Source organism: Piliocolobus tephrosceles, chromosome 6 (assembly GCF_002776525.5).
Source record: "Piliocolobus tephrosceles isolate RC106 chromosome 6, ASM277652v3, whole genome shotgun sequence".
Lineage (NCBI taxonomy): Eukaryota > Metazoa > Chordata > Mammalia > Primates > Cercopithecidae > Piliocolobus > Piliocolobus tephrosceles.
Window position 1 is genome coordinate 37,811,694 of NC_045439.1, and position 19,044 is coordinate 37,830,737.

Consider the following 19,044-nt stretch of genomic DNA (forward strand, 5'->3'; position numbering starts at 1 on the left):
TCTTCACAGACTCTGAGTGAGTGGCGCGGTGGGCCCAGAGTCAATTCTGGCTTGGCAATGGATACTGTTACCGAGGGCGTGGGTTGAGGCGCAGGAGCTTGGGGCTCCAGACGCTTGGAGTAAATGCGAAAAGGGAGTGTGGGATGATGTGAGTGGGAGCTGTGGATGGGTTCAAGGGTGCTGAATCCTGGCTTGACTCACCCTTCCAGCTTCTGCTCTAACTCTCAATGCCTTTGTCTGCATGCTGGGAAATCCCTGGGTGCCCAGGTTAAACCCCAACCCTAAAAGGCACGTAGACACTTCTCCTGAGCTTTGAGTTGCTTCATTCTGCCCAGCAGCTTCCTGAAAATGTAGTCTTGCCACACCAGAGGAAGGATAGACCCACAGCTGTGGGGGACCCTGTGTCAGCAGGATTTACTAGCGAGTGAGCTGGGGCTGCAACAGCACATGTGAGCAACTTAACAGTGCTGATGGTTTTTCAACAAATTTTTAAAAATTAGAAAAATATTTAAAATTTTTGTGGGGACATAGTAGATGTGTATAGTTATGAGGTACGGGAGATATTTTGATACATGCATACAATGTGTAGTAATTGCACCAGGGTAAATGGGGTGTCCATCACTGAAAGCTTTTATCCTTTGTGTTACAAACAATCCAGTTATACTCTTTTTGTTATTTTTAAATGTATTTTTAAATTCAGTTATTATTGACTATAGTCACCTTGTTGTGCTATCAAATACCAGATCTTATTCATTCTTTTTGCTCTTGTCGCCCAGGCTGGAGTGCAGTGGCTCAATCTTGGCTCACTGCAACCTCCGCATCCCAGGTTCAGGAGATTCTCCTGCCTCAGCCTCCCGAGTAGCTGGGATTATAGGTGTGCGCTACCCTGTCTGGCTAATTTTTTAAATATTTTTAGTAGAGATGGGGTTTCACCATGTTGGCCAGGCTGGTCTCGAACTCCTGACCTCAGGTGATCCACCTACCTCGGCCTCCCAAAATGCTGGGATTGCAGGCGTGAGCCACTGTGCCTGGCCAAGATCTTATTCATTCTTTCTAACAATTTTTTTTTTGTAGCTATTAACAAGGCTGAAGTTTTCATACAGCTTACTTTTATTGCACATGCCGTGCATTATGCACCAGTCTGTGTTCTTCCAATGCTACCAGGAACCTCTTGCCTTTGTATCAGTTCATAGTTGTCCTCTTCTCCAACTGCCTGTGTATCTGGGTCAGGGGTCCTTTTTTATCGAGTGGAGCAGATGTGCCCAGGTACAGAGAAATGCTTTGTGCTATTGTCTGCCAGGCAGAAGCATTTTCTTTTCTCAAATATTCTTGGTAAATAGGTGAGCAGTCTTTACCTGAACGCGCTGGGTGTCATATGCCCCAGCCCTAACTTGAATGTACGGGCTTGCTGCAAGTGGGTGATTCCTTAGACCTTTGCTCTGTCCCTAGACGGGATCACAATAGTCCTTACATTCTTAATGGGTCCCTATCTGGAATCCATTTGATCTTAAAAAAAAATGGCAGTGGAACAAATTTTTCATTAATTTCTAGCTAATTTGCAATGAAATTAAGTTTCTGAGTATAAGGAATATTTTTTAGGGAGTAAACTTATAAGCGGGGTTGCTAGGTGTTTCCCATTGATTAGCCTAGTGTTTACAAGTATAATGTCTTGATTTTCTGGTTTCTTTCTTTTTTGAGTTCCCTCACTTTTTTTCCAGAGTTCATTATGCAGGTCTGGAAAACAACAACAACAACAACAACAGCAGCAGCAGCAGCAGCACCACCACCACCACCACCACCAGCACCAGCAGCAGCCAGGAGAAAAGCAGGGGTTAGTTTGGGGGGTTGAAATGGGAAAAAGTAGACATTTCCAGCTCCCAACATCTTATTTCCCAAGTATCTTTGGAGCCCTAGAAAATGGCTCGGAGCTGCCTTTGCAGTTTTGAAGCCTCGCTTGGGTTCCCATCAGCCCCTGGGCCTCTGATTGCAGCCTGGGGAGCACCTCTGCACTCCCAGCCTCCTGGGCATGGGTTAGGGTGAAGATGTTGTGCAGTGAGGGGTGGGAGCCTCACACCCTAATAGAGCCAAGCCGGCCACACTGCCTGTCTTTCCCAATTAGTTCCCCAAAGGGAACAAAGCCTTATTTCTTCCCTCCCTTAGTTCCCAGGCACTGGTTGGGGAAAAACAATCCTTGGCAGCTCAGGGGTTAAAAATAAAACACAGCGAGGGGGAAAACAAGCCGGGCAGCTGCAGCGGCTCCTCAGAGCCCACTCCAGGCTAAACAGAGGCCCCAGCAACTCCTTGGAGACTTGAACCCTGGGCGATGGAATTTTCCCTTGCATGAAGGCTATTGTCCTCTGGAAAGGGCCAGGGCCAGAGGAGGGCCTGGGGTGCACTGATCTCCCGAGCCCACAGCCAGGGAGCTCCTGAGAGCCCAAGGGCTCGGTCCCACCCAGCTGGGTTTGGGTGAAAAGGCAACGGGGGGTGCAGCCACCCCTCCCCCTTTGGGAAAAAGGGAGGGCTTGGACTTCGAAAGGCCTGGGTACCAGTTGTTGCCCCACTCCTCAGCCCAACCAGCTAGTCACGGATGGAATAAAAGGCTTGGTTCCCTTGGCAACTGAGGGGACTACAGTTTTTCACAGAGTACAAGATGGGTTGGGGAGGAAGGGAGGTGAAAGTGAGGGATGGGGGAGGTTTGCAGGAGGAGGGAGGAAGGGGGGAGGGGCAGCCTGTTTACCAGGGATGTTTGAGTTTGAGTCTCAAGGGAACCTTTTGTAGGTTCTGGCCTGGGAAATGCACAGGATCCCCTGAGTGTGGGGGGTGCTCTTAACTGCTTCTCAGTTTTGAGTCACCATTGGAGGTCTCTGGTCCATGGTGGAAATGTGATTGTTGTAGGCCTCATGCTAACCTCATGGACAGCTCAGGAGAGTTAAGCAGAGTCTACCTTTATAGGTGACTAGGCCTGGCCCTGTTTTATAACTGGAGACCCCTGGAAGTGTTGATAGATGCTTGAGCCCATAGAGAGCTATTTGTGAAGCAGAGATTAGAATAGCAGGCGCCTGTCTCCTGGGTCTGATCTCAATGGACTAGACAAGGCTATTTTTAATATCAAGCAGGAGAGTTGCTGAAATATAGACAAAGTGCAGAACCTGGGCTGATTTTGTCTCGAGCACAAGACTTTGTGAGAGGAGCTTAAAAATCTATCCATGTACTGAACAGATACATTTAGCCTCAGTGAAAGCAAGTGATAAGGGACGGGAGACTTTGTCCCAAAACTTTGGGATGAGAGGTCCCCACATGTTGTCACTAGCACGGAGGTGTATGGGAGACTTGGTATAATCCTCTCTGAGGCTTTAGATTGTTAGGGCTGCCCACCTGGCATTGATAGAAGCACTTTTTATTGCTGCCATTAAAAGTGTGGCGTTTGTCAAATGAAAAGAAAGGAAGCAGAGTGAGTATGTTGATATGGTGGTTTAAGAAGAGAGAATAGTGTAAACCGACACACTGTTCAAGAGTCTGAAAACGATTTTTTTAAAAAATGGAAAACAGAGCCCCAAACCCCTGTCTGGTATAGCAGGGAGTTCTTGGAGATGATGAGAATGGGGTTCATGCCTGCTTTGGTGGAAGGGCTTGCTTGGTTCTTCTGCTTTTGCCGGGGTACCTGGGAGTGGGACGGGGGTGTTAGGGGAGAGGTCACTGTGTTTTCCTGAGAGGGTGACGAGGGTCATCACCATGAAGTACTTCCTCATGCACACCAGGGTCAGTTCCTTCAAAGCTTGGCTCCAATGGTGGGTCTCATCTGAAAGACACAATTTGAGGAAACCTAGAGGGCAACTCCTAAGATGAGGAAACACCTGGATGGCAGGTCTCTGATAAGGAAACAATCCTGAGATACAACTGCAGCTGCTTTGCAGGCATGACTTATGGCCAATCAGATGACCATCTGCTTTAATCATCATAACCAAATAGTAATAATAAAAAGATCAAGGAATCACTTATCACCTAATTAATTTACTTACTGACTGGTGGGCTGGCAGAGAAACAAGTCTGGGCAATGTAGAATAACAAGCTACTTAGAAAATGTGCAGAGAGGCCAGGCGCAGTGGCTCACGCCTGTAATCCTAGCACTTTGGGAGACTGAGGAGGGCAGATCACTAGGTCAGGAGTTTGAGATCAGCCTGACCAACATGGTGAAACCCTGTCTCTACTAAAAATACAAAAAAAAAAAAAAAATTAGCTGGGCATGGTGGTGCGCACCTGTAATCCCAGCTACTCAGGAGGCTGAGGCAGGAGAATCACTTGAACCTGGGAGGTGGAGGTTGCAGTGAGCCGAGATCCCACCACTGTACTGCAGCATGGGCGACAGAGTGAAATTCTGTCTCAAAAAAAAAAAAGAAAAGGAAAAAAAGAAAACAGAAAATACGCAGACAGTGGCAACCCAGGGAAGAGAAACTCACGTGAGCTCACCTCTGCGCTCTCGAGTGCATATAAATTCATGTAAGTTTCAAGACAATTCAGTGAGGTTGGTGTGATTATTATTCTCATTCTGTAGATGAAAAAAGCTGAGGTTTGGGGGGGTTAACTAACGAGCAAGATCACAGGGTTGGAGGTGGTGAGCACTGGGTTTTGAATGCTATCAGATTATCCTCAATCTATACAGCAGCCTATAGTCAGAAAAGCATTTTCAGATCTGAAATTTCACTTGATTCTCAAAACCACTTATGGCAGGAGGTGATTCCCATTGACAGCCACAGAAGCTGAAGGTCATGGAGTTTAAGTGACATGTTCCAATCACAAGACTCTATGTGGCAAAGCTATGACTACTCTGGGACTTTTCACACGATGGCCTGTTTCCTGATCTCAAATTCCATTCTCAAATATCCAGGAACATTTTTTTGATTTGTTTGTTTGTTGGTTGAGATAGGGTCTCACTATGTTGCCCAGGCTGCAGTCCATTGGCGCAGTCACAGCTCCCTGTAGCCTCTCAACCTCCTAGGCTCCAGCAATTTCCAGCCTCAACCTCCACAGGATAGCTAGGACCACAGATATGCCTTTTAAAATTTTTGGTATAGACAGGGTCTTGCTACATTACCCAGGCTGGCCTTGACCTCATCCAGGAAGACTTTGATGTCTGCCGTTCACTCATACATATATTTATTCAGCCATTCAACTAATATTTGCCAAGCACCTGTCATGAGCAAGGCATCAAGGGAAATGGAAAACACACTAGATTTTTAAGAAGTTCCTGTGAATAAAAAGAGTCTTATAATCTTACCGTCTATATCTGCCCTCACAGCTATCAGTGGAAATTTTCCAAAATCAATGTGCTAACCGATGCATTTTATTTCATAAACCGACACACTTACAATTGAGGAACTAAAATGTTAAGAACTATTGAATCACGAACATTCTCTGAACACCTTACACCTTAAAATGGAGGTAGTAATTCAGTAAGGTTTGGATGGACTCACGATGACACCTCAGCGGGACACTTCCAGTTCCTGGAGACAGAGGAAAAAGCATTTTGGCCAAGGATCCCTTTGGCTGTCCACATTTGCTCAGACACTCAACCTAGCTAGCATTCCTGTCTCCTCCCACCGTCCCTGCAGACTCTATTGTGAAGGGGCCCCTCCCATGGTCAAGCTTCCTCCCCATATCTGATTTTATGGCCCAGCTACTTCCTGGACAGGGCCAAACACTTAACAGATGCCTAGACATGTATGGGTCCACGTCAGTGCGCATGCTGGTCATATTTCCTACACACCCATCTATGCAGAATCACACATTAAACATGATTTCTCACACAGAACTTCCAGGGGGAAAACCTCATCCCCGAAGAGACAGAAGTTGCCAGAATATGTACAGGGAGGCAAAAAGCATTTAAAAACAGGGGAGCATGGTCATTTGCCCTGGAAGAGCATGCAGTGTTGGGACAGCTGATGAACAAAATTTCCATCCCTCTCCATTCATCATTTATCAGTAAGTCATGCAGGTCAAGGTGTAGATGGAAGGGGAAGAGGGCAGAGAGAGGAGAAAAGGGAAAAGAAGTTTTTGTTTTTGTTGTTGTTGTTTTTTTTTTAGAGATGGGATCTCACTATATTACCCAGCCTGGCCTCAAATTCCTGAGCTCAGGTGATACTCCCACTTCAGTCTCCCAAATAACTGGGACTACACGTGTGAGCTGCCACACCCAGAGAGCTATGGAGTTTCCATTATAAGGAAAATGAAGATGACAAAGGAATGCTGGGGACAGGCTTTTGAAGAGAAGAGATCAACTCAGGCTGAAGTGCAATGGCACAATCACACTTTAAATGGGTACATTTTTAAATTTGTGAATTATATCTCAATAAAGAGATTTTAAAAATAGATGCGCAAACCTCACACATTTAAAACATACAGGATATGGCATACAAAAAATAGATGGGACATACTTAAACTAAAAAAAAATTACTTATTATTCATCTGAAATTAAAAGTTAACCAGATGTCCTATATTTTATCTGGCACTCTTACCTCCCCAGACGTCAACACCCAAAGCTCTTTGAATTTGTTTTCATTTTCTGTCCATATGAAGTACCTCTTGGGGCAAAGAGCTTCAAGGTTTATTATCCTCTTTGTGAAGCAGTGCCATGCTTTGTCTTCACTTCTCCTGAGTGTCCCATTCCCACATATTTCAGAAAACGGTGTATTTCTGCTGGGCTTGTTTTCTCCTTAATGCTATGGAGGTCCATGCTCAGCATCGGGCTTCCCAAACAGAAATATGCTGGACACATCAGACAATTTTTTCTTGGCCAACTCATCCCTCCATCCCTTCTTTATGGTTGCCTTTTTTCAGGTCTCTTGTTAGGAATTCATAAGTGAGTAACATCCAACAGACCATCAATCCAGATGTGATGGCCCAAGGGGATTCAATATCGGTGGGGGGAAAACTCCCTGAGGGTTTTCCAGGTCCTATCCTAAGAACCAAGTGCTTAGGAAGCACATTCACAATAGATGAAAGCCACACCATAGCATAAATTCATTTGCTATATGGAGCCTAAATTTTGCCTTTTTCCATTTCATGTGATGTCGTGTGTGTGTGTGTGTGTGTGTGTGTGTGTACGTGTTGTGGTTTTTGTTTTTTGCCTGTTTGTTTTTGTTAGCCTGATAACAATCCAGTAAAACAATTGAGAGGATGGTGGAGCGAAGGCAGGTAACATGGTTTGGCTCTGTGTCCCCACCCAAATCTCATCTTGATATAATTCCCACATGTTGTGGGAAGGGACCCAGGGGGAGATAATCTGAATCATGGTGGTGGTTTCCCCTATACTGTCCTCAAGGTAGTGAATAAGTCTCACGAGATCTGATGGTTTTATCAAAAGTTTCCACCTTTGCATCTTCCTCATTTTTCTCTTGCCACAGTCATATAAGAAGTGCCTTTCACCTCCCACCATGATTCTGAGGCCTCCCCAGCTGTATGGAAGTGTAAGTCCAATTAAGCTTCTTTTTATTCTGAGTTTTGGGTGTGTCTTTATTAGCTGCATGAAAATGGACTAATACAGCAGGTGAGAAGGATCACAGTGTGGTCTTCTGGATGTTTTTAGTGCAAGAGAATACACAATGAAGATGGTGGTTGTGTTAGCAGGGCGGAATTATGACTTTTATTCTCTCTTTTCTGTTTTCCAAACTTTATATAATATAGTTCTCTAAAGATAAATAATTTGAAAGAGTGCTTACATTTTCATTTTAAAAAATACAAGGCCTCATAATTAAAACTGACTACAAAAAGAAAATATTGCATTGTAAAATAATCAAAGTATGTAAATGTTTTATAAATTTTATATTCTATTTTCTGAGTAACTTTCCCATGGTTCCCTGGTTCCATGCTACATGGTAGCATTGCTGGAACCGGAAGTCAGGTATGCTAGTCTCAAAACCCAGGCCCTTCCCATTATATCACAGCAGACATGTACCAGTTGGATCTCGTGAAAGTGTGATCTGTTCAAGAGTCACATGGATTTCAGCAGTTTATTACCAAATTATTTATGCTTGGATATCTAGCATTGCCTATCTACACAATAATTATTTTCATAATATTGATTCTTGTGCACAAAATCCCTGCAGTCTATGAATGAATCGGCAAGGAACAGTCAATTACATAATAATATCTACTGTTTCCTGGATGCCATGGGCCAGGTACCAGAATTAAATTTGAACTTCATTTACCTAATTTAATTCTTGCAATAATTCTGAGGAAGATTTCAGCCTCATTTTATAGATGAGGAAATGGAGATTCAGCGATATTAAGATCACACAGTTAGTAAGTTTACAGGCTGAGATTCAGAAAATCCTAATTAGGTACAACTCGTTTTATCATATGCTAATATTTAAAACATTCAACCATACCAGTTGAGAGCAGTAACCTTCCTTTTCTAAGCAGGGGGTAAACAGTTCTCACTTTTTGTGTGTGTTTGTTTTGAGACAAGGTCATGGTCACAAGCTCTGTGCCCAGGCTGGAGTGCAGTGGTGCCATCACAGCCCACTGCAATCTCTGCCCCCTGGGCTCAAGTGTTCCTCTCACCTCAGTCTCTTGAGTAGCTGGGACCACGGGTACACGCCATCTGCGCCTGGCTATTTTCTGTATTTTGTTTTGTTTTGTTGTGTTGTTAGAGACAGAGTTTCTCGATGTTGTCCAGCTTGGTCCTGAACTCTTGGCCTCAAGTGATCTGCCTGCCTCGGCCTCCCAAAGTGCTGGGATTATAGGCATAAGCCACTGCGCCCGGCCTTTCACCTTTCTAAGAAACTTAAAAGGAGAAAATGTGGCCGGGCCCGGTGGCTCAAGTCTGTAATCCCAGCACTTTGGGAGGCCGAGGTGGGCCGATCTCCTGAGGTCGGGAGTTCAAGACCAGCCTGACCAACATGGAGAAACCCTGTCTCTACTAAAAATACAAAATTAGCCAGGCGTGGTGGCACATGCCTGTAATCTCAGCTGCTTGGGAGGCTGAGGCAGGAGAATCGCTTGAACCCGGGAGGTGGAGGTTACAGTGAGCTGAGATCGTGCCATTGCACTCCAGCCTGGGCAACAAGAGTGAAACTCCATCTCAAAAAAAAAAAAAAAAAAAGAAAAGAAAAGAAAAAGAAAATGAGAGGGAATACTTGAATCATCCTTAGAGTTGACCTAACCCTTTAGATGCCTACAATTAAACTGGGAAGCAAATTTCTGAAGGAGCCACAACTTCCAAATCTTCCTCATGCACCTGTTAAACCACCCTTCTCTCAGTGTCCTTAAGGGTTTGTATTGTGAAGGCTGCGGAGGAAATCTGCTGCTTTATTTCTTCCCCTGCCTTGGGAAGATCATTTTCCATATTAAACAGAGCATCATACATTCCTGAGAATGCCTCTCCCACAGACTTGTTTTGACAACCAGGAGGGAGGATGGGAGGAGACTTGTAGAATGGGCTGCACAATAACCCAAGAAGATCAAGGAAAGCCCTTTCCAAAACAAAGGTTGATCATTTATAGTTCCTTCTCAATCTGGGCTTCTCAGAGAGTGTATTAATCAAAGGGGAAACACCTGGCTCTCGAATGCCCTCCTTGCTTGTCAGAGGCGTGTTCCAAGGCTTTCATCACACTGACGGTGACCTTCTAAGTCCGTGTTTCTGGTCAAAGGTTTGTGTATGTGTTCATTGACTAGGTTGAGCATTTATCAACCATTATTGGTATTTCATAACCATTCCCCTGGGTGTTGTAATTAGAACTCTTTTGCATTCTCAAGTTTTGATATATGATTTTTAAAAACAGAAGACTTTGGTTTTAAAATCATGCAAATCCCTCCTTTGTGGGTTTGCACAGAAACGTAAAATGAAATTGGAGAGAAGGATTTCTTCTGGGACTTTTACTCACAATGCCTTCTTTCCAGAAAGCTCCATTTAGCATTATTTTGGCAATTGGTTTTAGCATAAGTTATAGATTCTCCTTCAAAGAATTAAAAACTGTTTACATCTTTGGAGTAGGCATTACTCCCTCTTTTGTAAGCAAGGAAAAATTATTGCCTAAAATCTTAGTGATTTTGCCTCCCTACCAGAAGTAGTGCTTTTATCATTATGTAGCAAGAATATCTGTACAGATCTATTTGGCAAAGATTTTATTCAAAGGTCTGGGTGCTGATTAACACTGCCTGGCCCACTGAACAATGGGTGTAACCTGGGCTTGACAAACCAAATAAGACCTTTGTCTTGTTTTGCTGGCCGCTCAGAAGCACCTCTACCATAAAATCATTGCGCCTCCAGGGAGAGACCTTGTTTATTTTTTTCACCCCTGATAGATAGCTGAATACAAGTCAGGGTATTGATAGAAAAGGCTTCAGGGATGTGCGTGTGCTTGGGAGGGTTGTATGTGTGTCTGTACATGCGTGTGCACCTGCTCACAAGTAGACTACTTCCCACTGGGGTCTGGGCTGTGGGGAGTGGGATGGTGAAGCAGCTAGTTCACCGTCATGGCAGGTAGGGCTTGAACATGAATTGTACACATACGAGTATCCAGGTACTCGTCCTCACTGCCCTGGTTGGGCCACTTTGCCCACGTGGATAAGACCAGGACTAAGGAAGCTCTAGCAGTTTTATGAACATAATACTGTACTATACTTATGGGTGCCTAGAAAATACTTAAGAGTTTGAGACTGGATTAGCAAGAACCCACCCATCTCCTGGGAAAACTGCTTGGGCTCACTCCAGGTTGGGATCAACAGTGTCACTTTTATTTCCTAAAAATACCCAAGCTTGTTAAAAACTTAAAAAAAAAAAAAATCCTCTTATCTGTTAGTGTACCACTTGCATCCCTCATCCACTGAACTTGCAAAGGTGTCACAGAAGCTTCATCTGTACCTTCGGGCAATCCCCGAGAATGGGTATGCTGCTCCAGTCCCTGCTGTGGATCTGGTTTTCAAGACGAGGGAAAGAAACGTTAGGAAGACCACACACCAGTGACTTGATGCCTGTCCTTGGCCAGGTTTTAGAATGGATTATTATATATTTGGAGGAAGTGAGAATGCTTGGTCTGGGGACAAAAGGCTCAGAGGGGATGAGGCTTACAGCCTTAAAATACTCAAAGGGCTCTCACAGAGGAGAGGAAATAGACTGATTCAAACTGTGCCTGAAGGGTGAAGTTTCCAGAAAGACTATTTTGGTTCAACATAAGAATGACTGTCTAACAACCACCCAACAATGGGTGGAAAACTTCCTTAGAGGTGCTGAGAAAGGGCCCAGGCTTAGGACTGTTCAAGCAGAGGACAGCAGGGATGTTGTAATAAGAATTCCAGCAGTAGGCTCAAGGTTCAACCGATGACCTCCAAGGTTCCTTCCAGCTCTAAGATTGGATGATTCTGTATCTGTAATTTTCCATTTCCCTATTAAGAAGAAATTTTCCACATTGAAAATTGTTTTAGTGTTTGATAAAAGCTGTGGGATGATTTTTGCTTTTGTTGACTTTAACAGGGAGCTTACTCCTTTGCCCCAATGGCTTAACAAGACATAAACACATCAGTGATATTTATTGGATGGGAGAGAGAAGCGTTTATTGTTGGGTGGGAAAGTCCTGCTTGCTTACATGGGGACTGGCATGGGGGGGTTGGGAACTCCAAATCTTGCCTCACATTGTTTCTGAAATTCCTCTGCCCAAAGGACCTGGGCATTTTACCCCAGTTCTGCATTTTACCCCAGTGGGTGCAGCAGAGGTGTCTGGAGGCTGATCGACATTTCACCAATCACCTTGGTAGTTCTTATAGATCCTCCCAATCCCCTATAATTCTGTGTCCACGGCACAGAGCCCTGTATAATGTGATGACCCTAAGGAACCTTCTGAAACGCTTACCTCACACGTGATTTCTCCCAACTTGAGGACAGAGTACACTTTCTTTAAAGATAACTGACCCTTTTTCAAATGCTCCTTCCATTAAGCTATCATAAAGAATATAAACGTTCTATTAAAAAAATAAAGAGAAAGTGTGTCTGGTGACTCACGCCTGTAATCCCAGCACTTTGAGAGGCCAAGGTGGGCGGATCACTTGAGGCCAGAAGTTTGAGACCAGTCTGGACGACATGGTGAAACCTCGTCTCTACAAAAAATACAAAAATTAGCCAGGCTTAGTGGCACGCACCTCTAGTCCCAGCTACTCAGGAGGCTGAGGCAGGAGGATCTCTTGAACCTGGGAGGCAGAGGTTGCAGTGAGCCGAGATCTGCACTCCAGCCTTGGTTACAGAGCGAGACTCTGTCTCAAAAACCAAACAAACAAAAAGAAAAACATGAATTTAAACATCCCTTATATATTAGACTATAGCTTCACCTGACTTTAACATTTAAATGGAAAATTCTTATGTTTAGTATAGTCAATTCTTTGCCTTGAAGATTGACTGGTAATTTTTTTTTTTTTTACACTTACTTTACTCCATCTCTTTCTTTATTGGATTAAGGATATGTTGCAAGGAGAATTCTAGGAGTTGAAAGTAAAATACTGTTAATTCAAAAATGAATAAATATGTTTATAGCAATGGATTTCTTATCAGTGTTCGATTAGTAGAGTGTGATCAAGGATCTGGGATAAAAGACCTCACCCTTGATGGGGCCCCCTGGAGCACCTCAATCCTTAGTTCTTCCAGCAACCACCAGGGAGAGTTGAGTATTATTTGTCAGATCCTTTCAGCTAAGTTTCAGACTGAAGGCAATGAAGAAAGGTACTCAACATGATTCGTTGCTAGAGAAACACAAATTAAAACCATAGTGCGATACCGTTATACACCAAAACTAAAACTTACCTGAAAAACTTTAAAAACTTAGGCTGAGCATGGTAGCTCATACCTGTAATCCCAGCACTTTGGGAGGCTTAGTTGGGAGGATCTTTTGAGGATAGGAGTTTGAGACTAGCCTGGGCAAGATAGTGAGACCCCATTTCTAAAAAATTTAAAGAATCAGCCACGTGTGGTGGTGCATGCTTTTAATCCCAGCTACTTGGGAGACTGAGATGGTAGGATCACTTGAGCCTAGGGAGGTTGAGGCTATAGTGAGCTATGTTCGTGCCACTGCACTCTAGCCTGGGTGACAGAATGAGATTGTGTCTCACTTAAAAAACAAAAACAAAAAGACTGATTTATTCAAGTGCCAAAGAAGATATAGAACAACTTGAAATGCTCATACATTACTGATGGGCATGTAAATTGGTACAACCACTCTGGAAAACTGTTTGGCAACCTCTACTAAAGTTAAAGGTACTTCATGATCCAGCAATTCCATTCCTAGGTACAGACCTAAGAGAAATGAGTTCATATTTCTTCCAAAAGAAAGGTACAAGAGTGTTTTTGCAATTTTATTCATAATGACCCCAAGTTGGAACCAAAACAAATGTCCACTCATAAAAGAATTAATACATAGATTGCAGTATACTCATATAATGAAATACTACATAGGAATAAAAAGAACAAGCACCTGAAACCACTGATACCACAACATTTTTTGAGTGGAAAAAAGCTAGACGTAAGAGCATATATTCTATGTTTTCATTTACATAAAGTTAAAGAACAGGAAAACCAGGCAATGTTGCTACAGAACAGTGGTTACCTTGGGTAAGAAGACAGTGACTCAGACGCAGGAGGAGGGAAATGTTCTATATTTAAATCTGTGTATATGTATCTTAGGTGTATACGTTTGCAAAGACCGAGCTGCTAATGTAAGATTAGTGCACTTCAAAACCACAAAGTGATACCATTTCATACCCACTAGAGTAGCTAAAACAAAAGAGACAAGACGATAATAAGAGCCGATGAGAATGTAGAGAAATTGGAGCCCTCATATATGGCTGTGGGGCTGAAAAGTGGTGTTTCAGAAAACATTTTGGTACTTCCTTAAAAGTTAAGCATAAAGATGCCATATGGTTGGCAATTCCATTCCTAGGTATATGCCCAAGATAATTAAACACGAAAATCTGTACATGAATGTTCACAGAAGCTTTATTCATAATAGCCAAAAAGTGGTAACAACCCAAGTGTTCATCAGCTGACGAATGAATACACAAAATGTGCTGTGTCCATACAGTGGAATATTATTTACAATAAAAATGAAGTATTGGCACATGCTACAATATGGATGAACCTTGAACATGTTATGTTAAGTGAAAGAAGCCAGTCACAAAAGGCCATATAGTAAATGATTCCATTTGTATGAGATGCTCAGAATAGTGACAGAAAGTAGATTAATGGTTGCCAGGGGCTGGAGAGGATGAAATGGAGAGTGAGGGTTTTTTGGTGGGGGGTGGGGAGGGTCTATGAAAATGTTCTTAAATTAAGCAGTGATGAGATTTCTCTGTGAATGTAGCATTATAAAAAACCACTGAATTATATACTTTTAAAGGGTGAATTTTATGGTCTATTATGGTATTATATATCTAATATTATGGTATATTCCCAATGAGCTCCTTCTGCAATTCACAAAAGTCGCCAAAGCTAGGACTTGGGGTTCAAAGGTGTCTCTGCTTCATTATCTTGTGCTGCCCCTCAGATGCACTCTCAGAGGGGTTAGGGTTGGCTTTGAGTTGACCTTGTCCGGCATACTCACTTGGTGGAAGAGGATCCTGAGACCCAGACACGGGATGTGACTTATGTAACATCCCACAGCCACCCCGCAGCAGAGCTGGATGAAACCCTGATGCCCCAGTGTGGGATTCTTTGGTTAATAGCTGATAAGGTAAAAGCACTACACCGAGCACCTTATTACATAGATCTGCTTGGTCACAGAGCGGTCTGGAAGGGTTCAGGGAAGTGAGGATGCATCCACCTGGGGCACAGAAATCCTTCTGGGTTTCTCAGAGCAGTTCGTGTGCCGGCCACCAGGGCACTTGCAGCTGCCTTGTTTGTGGCAGCTGAGTTGTCCATCACCACGTGTGTGGATAGGTTAACTAGTGAGCACACACTATGGAATACCCATGGCTCTTAGAAGCAGGGAATGACATGCACATACTATCACACGGTGACACCTTAGAACTGGAAGAAAGAGCAGAAAACCAAATGCTATTTACAGCACACCATTTATGAATTAAAAAAGCAATCCTCCTACAAAATAATACCATGTATCTCACAAGAATATGTCCTTATCAAGGGATCCCTTGAAACATATGAGTATAGCAACTACTGGAGTGAGGGGAGTGCAGTGAGTGTGACGATGCTATGAATCAAATAGGATGATTAACTCAATTCTTTACCCCTGAGGCCCAGAAAAAAACGAATAAAAAAATAGCAGCATCAGATATTTTATGGAGACAGGAATCTGTTTTCTTTCTTTCTTTGTTTTTTTCTTTTTTTTTGAGATGGAGTCTCACTCTATGGCCCAAGCTGGAGTGCAATGTCGTAATCTCGGCTCACCGCAACCTCTACCTCCCAGGTTCAAGTAATTCTCCTGTCTCAGCCTCCCGAGTAGCTGGGACTACAGGTGCACACCATCACGCCTGGCTAATTTTTGTATTTTTAGTAGATACAGGGTTTCACTATATTGGTCAGGCTGTTCTCCTGGCCTCAGGTGATCCACCCGCCTCGGCCTCCCGAAGTGCTGGGATTACAGGCGTGAGCCACTAGGCCCAGCCCTGTTTTCTTTATTTTACTGACAGAGGCCTGCGTGCACCTGAAAGTGTCTAAATCAAAATCTATATATACAACATTTTTGGAAGTAAGCAGAGAGAACTGCAAAGACAGGAAGGTCTCCAGCTGTGCACTGTCCAAACATCTCCTGTCAACGCAACTAGCTTTCCAAGGATGGCCTGTGGTGCCTGTTTACTACTTGCTACTCTGTCCTTGACATTCGTTATACATGGGTCTCGGACCTCAGGCCTCCAGGACTGTGAGAAAATATGTTTCTGAGGTAGATAATAAGTTTCTGAAAAAGATACATTGTTTAAGCCACCCCATCTGTGGGATTTTGTTATGGTAGCCCTAATACACAAACACAGCAGGTATTGGCGGAGCTGGGATTTAGCCTCACATGTGCAACAACCAGCCTTCAGTCCTGGGTTCCCTGTTTAGTGACATTATCTTCTAGCAAGTGAAGCTGTGGTCACTTTCCTTTTAGACACTCTCATCTTTGGGGGTTGAAAGAGCTGAGTAAGGGCCGGGCATGGTGGGTCACACCTGTAATTCCAGCACTTTGGGAGGCCAAGGCAGGAGGATTGCTTGAGGCCAGGAATTTGAGACCAGCTTGGGAAACACAGCAAGATCCCTGTCTCTATTTTATTAAAAAATAAAAATTAAAAATAGCTGAGCAAGGTGGATCTTTGGAAAGAATAAAAGGGATTCCACGAACTCACTCAATCCCATTGCTTTACTCTGGGCAGCAGTTGGGGAAGCCATGAGATGTCAGCCAATTGACAGGGCACCCGGCAGTTATCAGGCCCCCGGTGAGGGGAGCTACCACGCCTTGGGATATACATTCAGCTGGAAGCATCTCTCAATGGTCAATAATTCCTTTACAAGTGCCATAGGCCTGAGTAAATATGTACTCCCTGCGGGCTCTCCTAGGGACTGCTCCTTAAACAAGGCCGATTGTGGTGTTTGAAAGCACAGTTCCTTCTGATGTTAGGCCAGAGATGATTGTTCCCGTATCAAAGAACTCATGAAGGTCAACAAAGCTCAGGAATGGAGGGGTTGAGCCTGCGTTCGTCCGTGGTGCCGGGGGAGCCATGCCCGTACTGTTCATACTAGGAAAATGTCCCAGGCAGAGACTGGAGGACAAAGACTACTTCTAATACTCTTGAATTTTAGCAGTGTTGAGGCAAAGAAATCCTCTTGTTCTTTGTTTTTGTGGGGGTTTTTTTTTTGTTTTGTTTCGTTTGCTTTTGTTTTCTTTTTTTAGATGGAGGCTCACTCTGTCACAATGTTGGAGTGCAGTGGCGTGATCTCAGCTCACTGCAACCTCTGCCTCCTGGGTTCAAGAGATTCTCCTGCCTCAGCCTCCTGAGTAGCTGGGATTACAGGCATGCACCACCATACCTGGCTAATTTTTGTATTTTTAGTGAAGACAAGGTTTCACCATGTTGGCCAGGCTGGTCTTGAACTCCTGACCTCAAGTGATCCACTCACCTTGGCCTCCCAAAGTGCTGGGATTACAGGCGTGAGCCACTGTGCCGGTCTTTTCTTGTTCTTTCTGTAATTCCTGTCGTCCACATTTCTGCTTGTCAGCTCTCGCAGGTCTTCTAGGAACTGAGGGGTTTTGCAGGGAGAGGGGAATAGACATTGTGTGTCTCTGTGTTTATATTTGTTGGGAGACGTTGTAGCAGGGATTGTGTGTGCATGTGTGTGACGAAGGTGAGGTAGTGGAGGTAAAAACAGGCAGAAAGGAAGGGAGAAGGGACGGCCCAGATTCTCTTGGCTCTCCTGACGGGTTTGAGAAGCTACTGAAACTTGGGCTTTTCCTCAGCCAGCACTTACCATTGAAAGGCCTGGTTTGAGGGGGCCTTTCTGTCACTAACAGGCCGTACCCTTCCAGCACTGTTACCCTGTTGGTCCAGCAAAAACCCTTGTTGAAGACAGTGTCTCAGCTTATCTTGGTTTAAGGTATTTGCCTCCTCCCCCTACCCACATTCACGGCACTGTGACTAGAACCCAGTGAAACAGGTATGAGTTCAAATTCTATGTCTACCGCTTTCATTGCATGAGACCTCGGTGATCACTTAATTCTTGAGTCTCAGTTTACCCAACCATAAAATGGGAAAATAGTTTTGATTCCATAAGACTGCTAAGAGGAATAAATAAAATAAAAAAAGTTTTTGGCATATGGTGGATATTCAAAAATAGTAGTTTTCTTCCTCCCACCCAAATATTAGCTACGCAGTTTGTGTCATTCATTCAACAAATGCTTATTGGGTGTCAACTAAATGTTGGCAGATGGTGCCCCCTGCAGTTGTGCAACAAGGTTGCCCAGATGTCCCCGCCCTTATGAAACGTACAGTATAGAGGGTAAAAAGCAAAGTGGAATCAGGTGTTAGGGAAGTGGTGGCATCATATTTTCATAGCCTTGTTCTCTGATGTCTCTTCATTTGGCAGTGAGGCTGGATAGGAACGTGATGCTCAAGGGGACTTCTCTGAACTGAACTTTGAGAACAAGACAATAGTTACTCACAACAGGTTAGTTTCCATCAGCAGCAAAGGAAGGGCTGGGGAAGAACTCAGGGAATCAAACAGCTGTCACAACAACCCTCATCATCTTCTATTTATGTGGGACTCTTCCCCCCTTACAAGCCAAATGCTAGGTGGACATTACTCAGTGAATTCTCTCAGCCTCCTCATGGGGCAGGGAGGAGGCGAAGATTCTTAGCGATGAGGAAACAGGCAAGGCAAAAAGATAACTGCCTTGCCTGAAGTCGCACAGCTAGTACAAGCACTGGACCGAGAATTGGGTTGCCCAACTTGGAGCCCACTGGCTCATACTCTGATCATGGGACAAGGAGGTCAGGATGCTGTGTGTGACTCTGGGAAGCAGGGTTAGGAAAGTTTTACAGCTTGTTCTGATGCTTGCCAAATACAAGTTCCTTTATTTTTAAATATATTTTTGAGGTAAGGTCTTGCTCTGTTGTCCAGCTGAAAGTGCAGTGAGAAATCATAGCTCACTGCAGACTCAAACTCCTGGGCTCAAGTGATCCTCCCTCCTCAGCTCCCTGGGTAGTTAGGATTACAGGTTGCACCACCACACCTGGATAACTTTTTTATTTTTGTAGAGATAGGGTCTCACTATGTTGCCCAGGCTGGTCTTGAACTCCTGGCCTCAAGTGATCCTCCTGCCTTGACCTCCCAAAGGACAGGGATTACAGGTGTGAGCCACTGCACCAGGCTCCAAATATGAGTTTTAACTGTACACTCCGTTCAGCTTTGGTGGCCCCAATGCATTACGTTTAGGGACATTCCAGTGTTGGTCCCCTCCCTGTTCTCTGACGCTATCCATAGGATGTTAGTGTGATAGAACGTTAGACATAATCCAACCCAACCCCCTCATGTTACAAATGAGGAAACTGAGTCCCAGAGAGATGAAATGACTCACT